We start from the raw sequence: 13,296 nt of genomic DNA, 5'->3' as shown, positions 1-13,296 counted from the left end.
GAGTTTCATTTGGAGAACTCATAATTTTAATTACAATCATCATTCCACAAATTTATCACGGTTGATGCTACGAGCACACAAAAAATTTTGAGAATTTGTGCTGGACTTAAGGCCTTCCTGTGATCCATAGAAAAAGATCTCACCCACACTGTCAGCTAATTATGCAACTACCCAATATTGAATAAATTGGTTTTGAACAACCATCAGCCCAGAATTATGAGTGCTCAGAGCTTCTGTTGGAAAAATAATTTCCTTTGGCAATCTGGGAAATAGGTCCGACTCCAGATTTAACGGGCAGCCGAAGATTGCTGTTTTATGAACAGTTAATTTTTAGAATGCTAAAATGGGATCCTCAGGATACATTTATTTATTTATTTTTTAAAGTCTTTTTTATTGGCATTTCTCATATTTATAAACGGATGTGTATATATATCACATTTTTCTTACCCGCGCTAATTTCCTTTATCATGCAGAGGTTTAGTTTGTCCTTCGTTCAGCTGACCCTTCGTGCATTTCATTGCCCTCTGGATCGGTCTATGGTTCCTCCCCCTTCCCCGTTCCCTCCCCCCTCCCCGGCTGTGCTTTTCTTTTATTTTCCGGACAGAGTGGAATCATCTCTCGTGGCTTCCCCGCCTTCCTTCCGCCTCCACCCCCCCGGGGGTTGCGCAGTCTTTTAGTACCTCATCTATCTTGTTGTTTTAAAAAAAAATTCTTATTAGGTTACTCCTCATTGTTGGCCTCAAACACGTTTTGGAACAGACCAACAAACTGCCCCCAAGTATCCAGGAAGCCTTCCTCTGACCCTCGGGTGGCATATTTTATTTTATTTTTCTTTAAAAATTTAGAGTACCCAATTCATTTTTTCCAATTAAGGGGCAATTTAGCGTGGCCAATCCACCTACCCTGCACATCTTTGGGTTGTGGGGGGGAAACCCACGCAAACATGGGGAGAATGTGCAAACTCCACACGGACAGTGACCCAGAGCTGGGATCGAACCTGGGACCTCGGCACTGTGAGACTGCAGTGCTACCACTGCGCCACCGTGCTGCCCTCGGGTGGCGTACTTAATCTTCTCAAGGTGGAGAAATTCCGAAAGGTCAGCGAGCCAGTCTGCAGCTGTGGGTGGTGCTGCCGATCGCCAGCCGAGCAGGATTCTCCGGCGTGTGATTAGGGAAGCGAAAACAAGGGCGTTGGCCCCCTTCCCCATGTGTACCCCTGGCTGCTCCGATACCCCGAAGACTGCCACTATTGGGCATGGCTTCACCCTCACCCCCACAACCTTGGACATTGCCTCGGAGAAGGCTGTCCAGAACCCAGCAAGCTTGGGGCAAGCCCAAAACATGTGGGTGTGGTTGGCCGGGCCCCTCTAGCACCGCTCACATTTGTCCTCCACCTCCGGGAAGAACCTGCTAATTCGGGCTCTGGTCAGGTGCGCTCTGTGCACCACTTTGAGCTGCATTAGGCTCAGCCTTGCATAGGCAGAGGTGAAGTTCACCCTGCTCAGTGCTTCGCTCCAGAATCCCCATCCTACCTCTGTCCCCAGTTCGTCCTCCCATTTTTGTCTGATCTCGTCCAGTGGAGCTCTGTCCAGTAGCTGTCCGTATATTTTCCCACATAGCCCCCCCTTCTCGTTGCTTGTGCCTAGCAAGTCCTCTAGTAGTGTGCTTTCTGGGGCCCCAGGGTACCCCACTGCCTCTTTGCGGAGGAAGTGTTTTATTTGGAGGTGTCTCATTTCCTGTCCTTTTGCTAGCCTCCACTACCTCGTCAGTTCATCTAATGTCGCCAGTCTGTGCCCTACGTAGAAGTCCCCGACCGTCAATGTGCCCCTGTCCCACCTCCATCTTTTGAAGGTGGTATCTAGCATGGCTGGGGGGAATCTGTGATTGCCGCAGATGGGGGCCATTTTATTTATCCCGAAATGGTGTCTGAGCTGGGTCCATGTTCTCAGCATGGCTGCTACCACTGGGCTTTTTGTGTATCCTGTTAAGGGGGATGGGAGTGCTGCTGTAGCCAGGGCCCGGAGGGTCGTTCCTTTACAGGATGCCTCCTCCATTTGTACCCAATCTGTGTCGGGTTCTCGTACCCATCCTCTCACTCTTTTTGCCGTTGCTGCCCAGTGGTAGTATTGTAGGTTTGGTAAGGCCAAGTCCCCTTTGATTTTCCTTCTTTGCAGTGTCTGTTTTGGGATTCTCGGGTTCTTACCCCCACACACAAACGCCATGATTAGACTAGGATACATTTATAAACATTACCACCTTGCATGTATCGGGCCTGACATTTCTATTATAAATCGGAAAACAATGAATATGTTAGGATGCACAAAATAAATAACTTCTGCTACATTTGGACAATTCCTCAGGACAAATATTTATCCACACTCAGCCTGCTGAGGATATTGGGCACATTTCCGAGGAGATAACTGAGGAAATTTTAAAGACAGCTTAATTCAACCAAAATATAATTTTTGTTAATATGTGTGAATATTGCTTCAAATTACATGCTGGTACATGTTTGATGAAAGTAGACTATAATATCTAATTTTTTACACCACTGGCTGCAGTTGCCCCCATAACTTCCTCATCAGGGTCATGTCAATGTAAAAATGATTGATCTTACTAATCACCTTGACAGCTTGCTTGGAATATGGACAAATATGTGAATGAGGAAGAAGGAGGGGGTAAAGAGAAGGAGAGAGAGGGGGGCAGCAAGAGATCAAGAAGAGTGGGGTGGGGCTGATTGGTGAGAGAGAGGATGGGGTTAGGCCGCGACAGGGAGTGGAACTGCAACAAGGGGATTGAAGATGCAAGGGAGCGGAGGGATATGTAGCAGTGTGAGAGAGTCATGGAAGGGAGAGGGTCGGGTAGAATAAGTGGAATCAAAAGAATTGATGTTTCAGGTTGATGACCTTTTGCCGGAGCTGGAAGACATTGGAAACATAACAGCATTTATGTACAGAGACTTAAAGCACTCATTAAGGATTTCACCCACTTCCTGTGGTTCCATGCATAACTTCCCTCCATTGTCTTTGAGTGGGCATACTCTTTCTCTTGCTACCCTCCTGGTCCTAATATATGCATAAAAAGCCTTGGGATTCTCCTTGACTATGTTTGCTAAAGACATTTCATGGCCCCTTTGAACCCTCCTAATTCCACTTCTCAAGGGCTTTGTCAGTTTTTAGATGCCTAGGCCAATTGTATGCTTCCTTTTTACTAAGCTTACGATTTCCCTGGTCATCCATGGTTCCCGAATCCTGCCATTTCTATCCTTCATTTTTGCGGGGACATGACTGTCCTGCACTTCAATCAAATGGCTTTTAAAACCCTCCCACATGTCAGAGAAGGATTTGTCCTCAAATACATAGATACATAGAACATACAATTCAGAAGGAGGCCATTCAGCCCATCGAGTCTGCACCGACCCACTTAAGCCCTCACATCCACCTTATCCCCATAATCCAATAACCCCTCCTAACCTTTATTTTAGACACCAAGGGCAATTTAGCATGGGCAATCCACCTAACTTGCACGTCTTTGGACTGTGGGAGGAAACCAGAGCACCCGGAGGAAATCCACGCAGACACGGGGAGACTCCACACAGACAGTGACCCAGCAGGGAATCGAACCTGGGACCCTGGCGCTGTGAAGCCACAGTACTAGCCACGTATGCTACCGTGCTGCCCAAATAAACCCTCCCGAACAGCACAAGCAAACCTCTGCTCTAACAGGTATACCGTTTTAGATACTGTTGAGAGGGATAGCCTAACAGGGGAAAACAACAGCAGCCAGAACAGTGGCACCACAACTCACTCTGTTGCTCAGCAGGGTAGGGCAAAGTGCAGGAGAGCAATAATTATAGGGGACTCTATAATAAGGGGCACAGATAGGCACTTCTGTGGAAGTGAAAGAGATGCCAGGATGGTGTGTTGCCTCCCTGGTGCCAAGGTCCAGGATGTCTCTGAACGAACGCAGGAGATCCTGAAGGGGGAGGGTGAACAGCTAGAGGTCGTAGTACTCATGGGTACTAACGTCATAGGCAGGAAAAGTAAGTGATGAGGTCCTGCAGAAGGAGTTCAGGGAGTTAGGCAGTAAGCTAAAAAGCAGGACCTCGAGGGTTGTAATATTAGGATTACTCCCTGTGCCACGTGTCAGTGAGGCTAGAAATAGGAGGACAGTGAGCTAAACATGTGGGTAAACTGGTGGTGTTGGAGGAAGGATTTCATATTTCTGGACCATTGGGATCTCTTCCGGGGCAGCTGGGACCTGTACAAGAAGGACGGGTTGCATCTAAACTGGAGGGATTCCAATATCCTGGCTGGGAGGTTTGCGAGTCACTCGGGAGGATTTAAACTAGTATGGTGGGAGGTGGGAACCTGAATGGGAGCCTAAAAAAGAAGATAGTGGAACAGTAGCAATGGCAGGGGTTTTTGGGGGTTATTTGGGAGACACAACAGAAATTCATCCCAAGGAGGAGGAAATATGCTAAGGGGAGGACGTGGCATTCATGGCTGATGAGGGGAGTCAAGGACAGCATAAAAGCTAAAGAAAAAGCATACCGAGTGGTGAGGATTAGTGGGAAGCCAGAGGATTGGGAAGCCTTTAAAAGCGAGCGTGCAAGCTAGCTAGTAATAGCAAGTTTTTTTCAATATATAAAAGGTAAGAGGGAAGCAAAAATAGACATTGGACCACTGGAAAATGTGGCTGAAGAAGTAATAATAGGAAACAAAGAAATGGCAGACAAACTGAATAGTTACTTTGCATCAGTCTTCACGGTGGAAGAGACCAGTAGGATGCCAGAGCTTCATGAGAATCAGGGGACAGAGCTGAGTGCAGTGACCATCACTAAGGAGAAGGTTCTGGGGAAACTGAAAGGTCTGAAGGTGGATAAATCACCTGGATCGGATGGACTACACCACAGGGTTCTAAGAGATAGCTGAGGAAATTGTGGAGGCATTGGTGGTAACCTTTCAGGAATCACTGAAGGCATGGAGGGTCCCAAAGGACTGGAAAGTGGCTAACGTAACAGCGCTGTTTAAGAAGGGAGGGAAGCAGAAGACGGGAAATTATAGGTCGGTCAGCCTGACTTCGATCATTGGTAAGATTTTAGAGTCCATTCTTTTTTTTTAAATAAATAGTTTTATTCTCCATTTTCACATTTTCTTCAGAATTTACACCCCACCAACAAACAGTAAATGGTAACGAATACAATGTCAATCCCCTTATCAACAACAACGATCCTATCCTCCAAACACCCCCCAAACAACGACCCACCTGACAATATAAGCATCAAATAAAACAAACCCTCCCAAGGTGGACAAAAAAAGGAAAAAGGAATCAGGAATCGCCTACGGTCACCATTGACATATACAGTCCACACCCCGCAACCTCCCTCCCCCTAATATTCAATGTCATTCAATCCCCGAAAGAGTACCATGAATGACACCCAAGAATTGTAGACACCCCACCCCCTTCCACTTCCTCTTATAAACTCCTCCCCCAACCTCGGTTCCTTCACCCAACTTTTCACCCCGGCTAGACTCACCAAAATCTGTTCTACCAGGCTCCGATGGCCGCAGCCCCTCCCCCCACCTCACTCCCGTTCACTGGCCGGCTTAAACTGGCCAGCGTGGAGGCCCCCACCCAGGTCTCCTTCCCCTTGTCCGGTCCCAGGAAACACACCCAAGCCCCAAAGAACCATCGTTGCAAATGAAAGTCCCATCTCGTCCCTTGTCCAAATATACAGCGTCGACTCATTTAGTACATACACCAACATGCAATAAAGTTACATGAGGCTACATCGATACACGGTCATTTCTCAATTCTGCCACAGTCCTTCTGCCTTCGCAAACTCCTCCGCTATTTCCGCCGCCCCAAAATAAAAGTCCCTGGATTTGTAGGTCACCCTCAACTTAGCTGGATACACCATGCCGCACTGCACCTTACTGATGTACAGCGCCTTCTTCACCCGGCTGAAGGCAGCCCGCCTCCTCGCCAGCTCCACCGCAAAGTCCTGGTATATGCGTATACCAGCTCCAGCCCACTGCACCACCCGCTTCTGCTTTGCCCAACACAGGACTTTCTCCTTCACACTATACCTAGAAACACAGAGTTACTACTCTTGGCGGCTCACTCGCCTTTGGTATAGACCTCCACGACCGATGAGCCCGATCCAGTTCATATCGGGAGGGATCGTCCCCCTCCCCCAATAGCTACGCCAACATTGTGGCAAAATACTCAGTCGGCCTCGGACCTTCCACCCCTTTGGGCAGACCCACAATCTTGCCGGTTCTGTTGCCTGTATCTGTTTTCCAGGTCTTCCATTTTGGCTCGCAGACCCTTGTTGGTCTCTATCACCTTCCGCAACTCCTTCTCCATCGAGGTGAGTTGATCACTGTGCTGCGGTAATGCTTCTCCCACTTCCTTCAGTGTCTCACCTTGCTCCTGCACCTCCGCCACTGCGCTTGATACCGCTGCCCTCACCTCCTCCACCAGCACTTTCAATACCGCCCGATCTTCTTCATCACCTCCCATGTGCTTTGTGAGCTGTTTTTCAAGTTCCACAGCCATCACCTTGGTCACTTCTTCTGCTCTGAGCGATGCGGCCTCCCCGGTGCTCCAGCCTCCGCTTTCCCCTCAGTTCCTGCGCTGACTTTTTCACTCCCCGGCGGACTTCCGTTAATCCCCTTTTTCACGCCCGTTTTTCTCCCAAACGTGGACATTTCTCCTCCCTGTGCTTTCTTACAGCCTTTTCAGTCTCCGTTGCCTACTGACCGGGCGTTAAAACTCCGAAATTCCTATTCCCAAGCGGGAGCCCTCCAGTGAGTGGCTGCCTCCCGCCCGCCGTCACCAGAAGTCTTTAGAGTCCATTCTTAAAGAGAAGATCGCAGAGTATTTGGAAGTGCATGATAAAATAGAACTGAGTGAGACTTCCGGATGTGGGAGACTTCCGGGTGCGGCGCTGACCAGCTGAGTCGCACGTTTCGGCAGCTCCCGGTGAAACGGACTTTTGGGCTCTTGATAGGAGCCCCAACGGCAATTTTGACGGCTAAAAACACTGTGCGGTAAACCAGAAGGGAATCCCCCCTGGATACGGATGGAAAAAGGAGGAGAAAGTGGCCGGATTGCAGTGGATCCTTTAGAACAGCGGCAAGGAAGGCAAGCAAAAACCAAGATGGCGTCGGAAGGTGGCAGTTTAATATGGGGCCCTGAACAACAAGAGTTCTTGAAATGCTGTGTGGAAGAGCTCAAAAAGGAAATGAAGAAAGAGCTTTTGGCCCCGATACTACAGGCGATCGAAGGGCTAAAGGAGGAACAAAAGACCCAGGTGCGGGAGCTTCGGGTCGTGAAGGCAAAGGCAGCCGAGAATGAGGACGACATACAGGGCCTGGTGGTGAAGACGGAGACGCATGAGGCACATCAGAAATGATGTGTGGAAAGGTTGGAGGCACTGGAGAACAATGCAAGGAGGAACAACCTGAGGATTCTTGGTCTTCCTGAAGGTGCAGAAGGGGCGGACGTCGGGGCATATGTGAGCATGATGCTGCACTCGTTAATGGGAGCGGAGGCCCCGGCGGGTCCGTTGGAGGTGGAGGGAGCATACCGAGTGATGGCGCGAGGACCGAGAGCAGGAGAAATTCCCAGAGCCATAGTGGTGAGATTCCTCCGTTTTAAGGATAGAGAAATGGTCCTTAGATGGGCAAAGAAAACTCGGAGCAGTAAATGGGAGAACGCGGTGATCCGCGTTTATCAAGTGCGGAGGTGGCGAGAAGGAGGGCGAGCTTTAATCGGGCCAAGGCGGTGCTTCATAAAAAGAAGATAAAATTTGGAATGCTGCAACCGGCAAGACTGTGGGTCACATATCGAGGGAGGCACCACTACTTTGAGACTACGGATGAAGCGTGGACTTTTATTGTGGAAGAAAAACTGGAATGAGCGGGTTATTAAAAAGAACGTTTGAACAAAGTGGTGGGGCGAATGTGGGGGGCGAAGAGGGGGGTTAAAAAGGGGGGAAAGAGGAGTTTTATGTACTAATCCTGCGATGTGGTAACTTTTCTCTCTTCCACAGGTGGTGATGGGGGGAGGAGAGGAGGTGGAGGAGATGGGGCGTTGGCCATTGGGGGCGGGGCCAAGGGAGAAGCGCGGGCTTGGTTCCCGCGCTATGATAATCATGGCGGGAATGGAGAAGCAGGAAGGAGGGGGCGTCGCACGGTGCGAGCCGAGGTCACGGGGGGGAAGCCGAGGTCGGCCAGAGTTTGCTGACTTCTGGGAGCAACATGGGGGGAGTAATTACACTAGCGGGGGATCTAGCGGGGGGGGGGTGGGAGGGGGGAATTACTGGGTTGCTGCTGCTGGGGAGAGGGGGGAGCTGGTATGGGAGGGGATGGGCGGGGGGGGCACCGCCTGGGGGAGATACAGCTGCGTGGGAACCGGGTGAGGAGCTGAAAAAAGGGGATGGCTAATCGACAAGGGGGGGGCAGGAAGCCCCCCAACCCGGCTGGTCACGTGGAACGTGAGAGGGCTGAACAGGCCGATAAAGAGGGCACGGGTACTCGCACACCTTAAGAAACTTAAGGCAGATGTGGTTATGTTACAGGAAACGCACCTGAAACTGATAGACCAGGTTAGGCTACGCAAAGGATGGGTGGGGCAGGTGTTCCATTCGGGGCTAGATGCGAAAAACAGGGGGGTGGCTATATTAGTGGGGAAGCGGGTAATGTTCGAGGCAAAGACTATAGTGGCGGATAACGGGGGCAGATACGTGATGGTGAGTGGCAAACTACAGGGGGAGACGGTGGTTTTGGTAAACGTATATGCCCCGAACTGGGATGATGCCAATTTTATGAGGCGGATGCTAGGACGCATTCCGGACCTAGAGATGGGAAAGCTGATAATGGGGGGAGATTTTAATACGGTGTTGGAACCAGGGCTGGATAGGTCGAAGTCCAGGACTGGAATGAGGCCGGCAGCAGCAAAGGTACTTAAAGATTTTATGGAGCAGATGGGAGGTGTAGACCCGTGGAGATTTAGCAGACCTAGGAGTAAGGAGTTCTCGTTTTTCTCCTATGTCCATAAAGTCTACTCGCGAATAGACTTTTTTGTGCTGGGAAGGGCGTTGATCCCGAAGGTGAGGGAAACGGAGTATACGGCTATAGCCATTTCGGATCACGCTCCACACTGGGTAGACTTGGAGATAGGGGAGGAAACAGGAGGGCGCCCACCCTGGAGAATGGACATGGGACTAATGGCAGATGAGGGGGGGTGTCTAAGGGTGAGGGGGTGCATTGAAAAGTACTTGGAACTCAATGATAATGGGGAGGTCCAGGTGGGAGTGGTCTGGGAGGCGCTGAAGGCGGTGGTTAGAGGGGAGCTGATATCAATCAGGGCACATAAAGGGAAGCAGGAGAGTAAGGAACGGGAGCGGTTGCTGCAAGAACTTTTGAGGGTGGACAGACAATATGCTGAAGCACCGGAGGAGGGACTGTACAGGGAAAGGCAAAGGCTACATGTAGAATTTGACTTGCTGACTACGGGCAATGCAGAGGCACAATGGAGGAAGGCACAGGGTGTACAGTACGAATATGGGGAGAAGGCGAGCAGGTTGCTGGCCCACCAATTGAGGAAAAGGGGAGCAGCGAGGGAAATAGGGGGAGTGAGGGATGAGGAAGGAGAGATGGAGCGGGGTGCGGAGAGAGTGAATGGAATGTTCAAGACATTTTATAAAAAATTATATGAAGCTCAACCCCCGGATGGGAGGGAGAGAATGATGGGCTTTTTGGATCGGCTGGAATTTCCCAAGGTGGAAGAGCAGGAAAGGGTGGGACTGGGAGCACAGATCGAGGTAGAAGAAGTGGTGAAAGGAATTAGGAGCATGCAGGCGGGAAAGGCCCCGGGACCGGATGGATTCCCAGTCGAATTCTATAGAAAATATGTGGACTTGCTCGCCCCGGTATTGACGAGGACCTTTAATGAGGCAAAGGAAAGGGGACAACTGCCCCCGACTATGTCTGAAGCAACGATATCGCTTCTCTTAAAGAAGGAAAAGGACCCGCTACAATGCGGGTCCTATAGACCTATTTCCTTCCTAAATGTAGATGCCAAGATACTGGCCAAGGTAATGGCAATGAGAATAGAGGAATGTGTCCCGGGGGTGGTCCACGAGGACCAAACTGGGTTTGTGAAGGGGAGACAGCTGAACACGAATATACGGAGGCTGTTAGGGGTAATGATGATGCCCCCACCAGAGGGGGAAACGGAGATAGTAGTGGCGATGGATGCCGAGAAAGCATTTGATAGAGTGGAGTGGGATTATTTGTGGGAAGTGTTGAGGAGATTTGGTTTTGGAGAGGGGTATGTTAGATGGGTGCAGCTGTTGTATAAGGCCCCGATGGCGAGCGTGGTCACGAATGGACGGGGATCTGCATATTTTCGGCTCCATAGAGGGACAAGGCAGGGATGCCCTCTGTCCCCATTATTGTTTGCACTGGCGATTGAGCCCCTGGCGATAGCGTTGAGGGGTTCCAAGAAGTGGAGGGGAGTACTTAAGAGGAGGAGAATAACACCGGGTATCTTTGTATGCGGACGATTTGTTACTATATGTGGCAGACCCGGCGGAGGGGATGCCAGAAATAATGCGGATACTTGGGGAGTTTGGGGATTTTTCAGGGTATAAATTGAACATGGGGAAAAGTGAGTTGTTTGTGGTGCATCCAGGGGAGCAGAGTAGAGAAATAGAGGACCTACCGTTGAGGAAGGTAACAAGGGACTTTCGTTATCTGGGGATCCAGATAGCCAAGAATTGGGGCACATTGCATAGGTTAAATTTAATGCGGTTGGTGGAACAAATGGAGGAGGATTTCAAGAGATGGGATATGGTATCCCTGTCACTGGCAGGGAGGGTGCAGGCGGTTAAGATGGTGGTCCTCCCGAGATTCCTCTTTGTGTTTCAGTGCCTCCCGGTGGGGATCACGAAGGCTTTTTTTTAAAAGGATTGAAAAGAGCATCATGGGTTTTGTGTGGGCCGGGAAGACCCCGAGAGTGAGGAAGGGATTCTTACAGCGTAGCAGGGATAGGGGGGGGCTGGCACTACCGAGCCTAAGTGAGTATTATTGGGCCGCTAATATTTCAATGGTGAGTAAGTGGATGGGAGAGGAGGAGGGAGCGGCGTGGAAGAGATTAGAGAGGGCGTCCTGTAGGGGGACTAGCCTACAGGCTATGGTGACAGCCCCATTGCCGTTCTCACCGAGGAACTACACCACAAGCCCGGTGGTGGTGTCTACACTGAAGATTTGGGGACAGTGGAGACGGCACAGGGGAAAGACTGGAGCCTTGGGGGGGTCCCCGATAAGAAACAACCATAGGTTTGCCCCGGGGGGAATGGATGGGGGATATGGAATGTGGCAAAGAGCAGGAATAACGCAACTGAAAGATCTGTTTGTGGATGGGAAGTTCGCGAGTCTGGGAGCGCTGACCGAGAAATATGGGTTGCCCCAAGGGAATGCATTCAGGTATATGCAACTGAGGGCTTTTGCGAGGCAACAGGTGATGGAATTCCCGCAGCCCCCGACACAAGAGGTGCAGGACAGAGTGATCTCAAAGACATGGGTGGGGGATGGTAAGGTGTCAGATATATATAGGGAAATGAGGGACGAAGGGGAGACGATGGTAGATGAACTAAAAGGTAAATGAGAAGAAGAGCTGGGGGAGGAGATCGAGGAGGGGCTGTGGGCAGATGCCCTAAGCAGGGTAAACTCGTCGTCCTCGTATGCCTGATTCAGTTTAAGTTATTACACAGGGCGCATATGACTGGAGCACGGCTCAGTAAATTTTTTGGGGTGGAGGATAGGTGTGCGAGGTGCTCGAGAAGCCCAGCGAATCATACCCATATGTTTTGGTCATGCCTGGCACTACAGGGGTTTTGGATGGGGGTGACAAAGGTGCTTTCAAAAGTAGTGGGGGTCCGGGTCAAACCAAGCTGGGGGTTGGCTATATTTGGGGTTGCACAAGAGCCGGGAGTGCAGGAGGCGAGAGAGGCCGATGTTTTGGCCTTTGCGTCCCTAGTAGCCCGGCGCAGGATATTGCTAATGTGGAAAGAAGCCAAGCCCCCGGGGGTGGAGACCTGGATAAATGACATGGCAGGGTTTATAAAGCTAGAGCGGATTAAGTTCGTTCTAAGGGGGTCGGCTCAAGGGTTCACCAGGCGGTGGCAACCGTTCGTCGAATACCTCGCAGAAAGATAGATGGAAGGGAAAAAAGAAGGCAGCAGCAGCAGCCCAGGATCGGGGGGGGGGGGGGGGGGGGGGGAACCAGAAGGACTCTCAGGGTTGTTAATATATACTATATAATATGTATAGGTCGTTGCTACAGATAATTATATATTGGACTGTTAAATTATATTTTTGGAGAGTGTTACTTGTGATAAGGCAGTTGCCAATTAGGGTTATTTTTCATTTTTGTTATTTATTATATATTCATTTTCTGTTTATAAAATAGGTCATTGTTATTTGTGTTGTTATAATATTGTGTAAAGGATGCACAATGTACTGTGTTGGTCGACCAAAAATTTTCAATAAAATATTTTTTTAAAAGATTTAAAAAAAAAAAAATAGAACTGAGTCAGCATGACTTCGTCAAGGGGAGGTCATGTCTGACAAATCTGTTCGAGCTCTTTGAGGACATAACAAGGAAGTTAGACAAAGGAGAACCAGTGGACGTGATTTATTTAGATTTCCAGAAGGCCATGGACAAGCTGCCGCATAGGAGACTGTTAAATAAGTTAAGAGCCCATGGTGTTAAGGCATGGCATGGATAGAGGATTGGCTGACTGGCAGAAGGCAAAGAGTGGGTGCCATTTTCAGGATGGCAGCCGGTGACTAGTGGTGTTACTCAGGGGTTGGTGCTGGGACCACAGCTTTTTGCAATATAAATTAATGATCTGGAAGGAGGAACTGAAGGCACGGTTGCTAAGTTTGCAGATGATACAAAGGACTGTAGAGGGACAGGTAGTATTGAGGAAGCAGGCGAGCTGCAGAAGGACGTGGACAGGCTAGAGAGTGGGCAAAGAAGTGGCAGATGGAATACAATGTGGAAAAGTGTGAGTTATGCACTTTGGAAGGAGAAATGGAGGCATAGACTATTTTTTAAATGGGGAGATGCTTAGAAAATCAGAAGCACAAAGGGTGTTGGGGTTCCTGGTTCCCGATTCTCTTAAGTTAACGTGCAGGTTGAGTCGGCAGTTAGGAAGACAAATGCAATGTTAGCATTCATGTCGAAAGGGCTAGAATACAAGACCAGGGATGTACT

The 13,296-nt window shown here is 49.8% G+C and overlaps 1 protein-coding gene across 3 annotated transcripts in view; it reads right to left on the bottom strand.

The window, feature by feature from the left end:
- lca5 (lebercilin LCA5) overlaps positions 1 to 13,296 on the bottom strand; it is a 201,824-nt gene that overhangs the window by 94,735 nt on the left and 93,793 nt on the right. The window lies entirely within an intron of this gene.

This window comes from Scyliorhinus torazame, chromosome 4 (genome assembly GCF_047496885.1).
Source record: "Scyliorhinus torazame isolate Kashiwa2021f chromosome 4, sScyTor2.1, whole genome shotgun sequence".
Classification (NCBI taxonomy): domain Eukaryota; kingdom Metazoa; phylum Chordata; class Chondrichthyes; order Carcharhiniformes; family Scyliorhinidae; genus Scyliorhinus; species Scyliorhinus torazame.
Note: the sequence above shows the minus strand (reverse complement) of the source record. Positions and strands in the feature narration are given on the sequence as shown.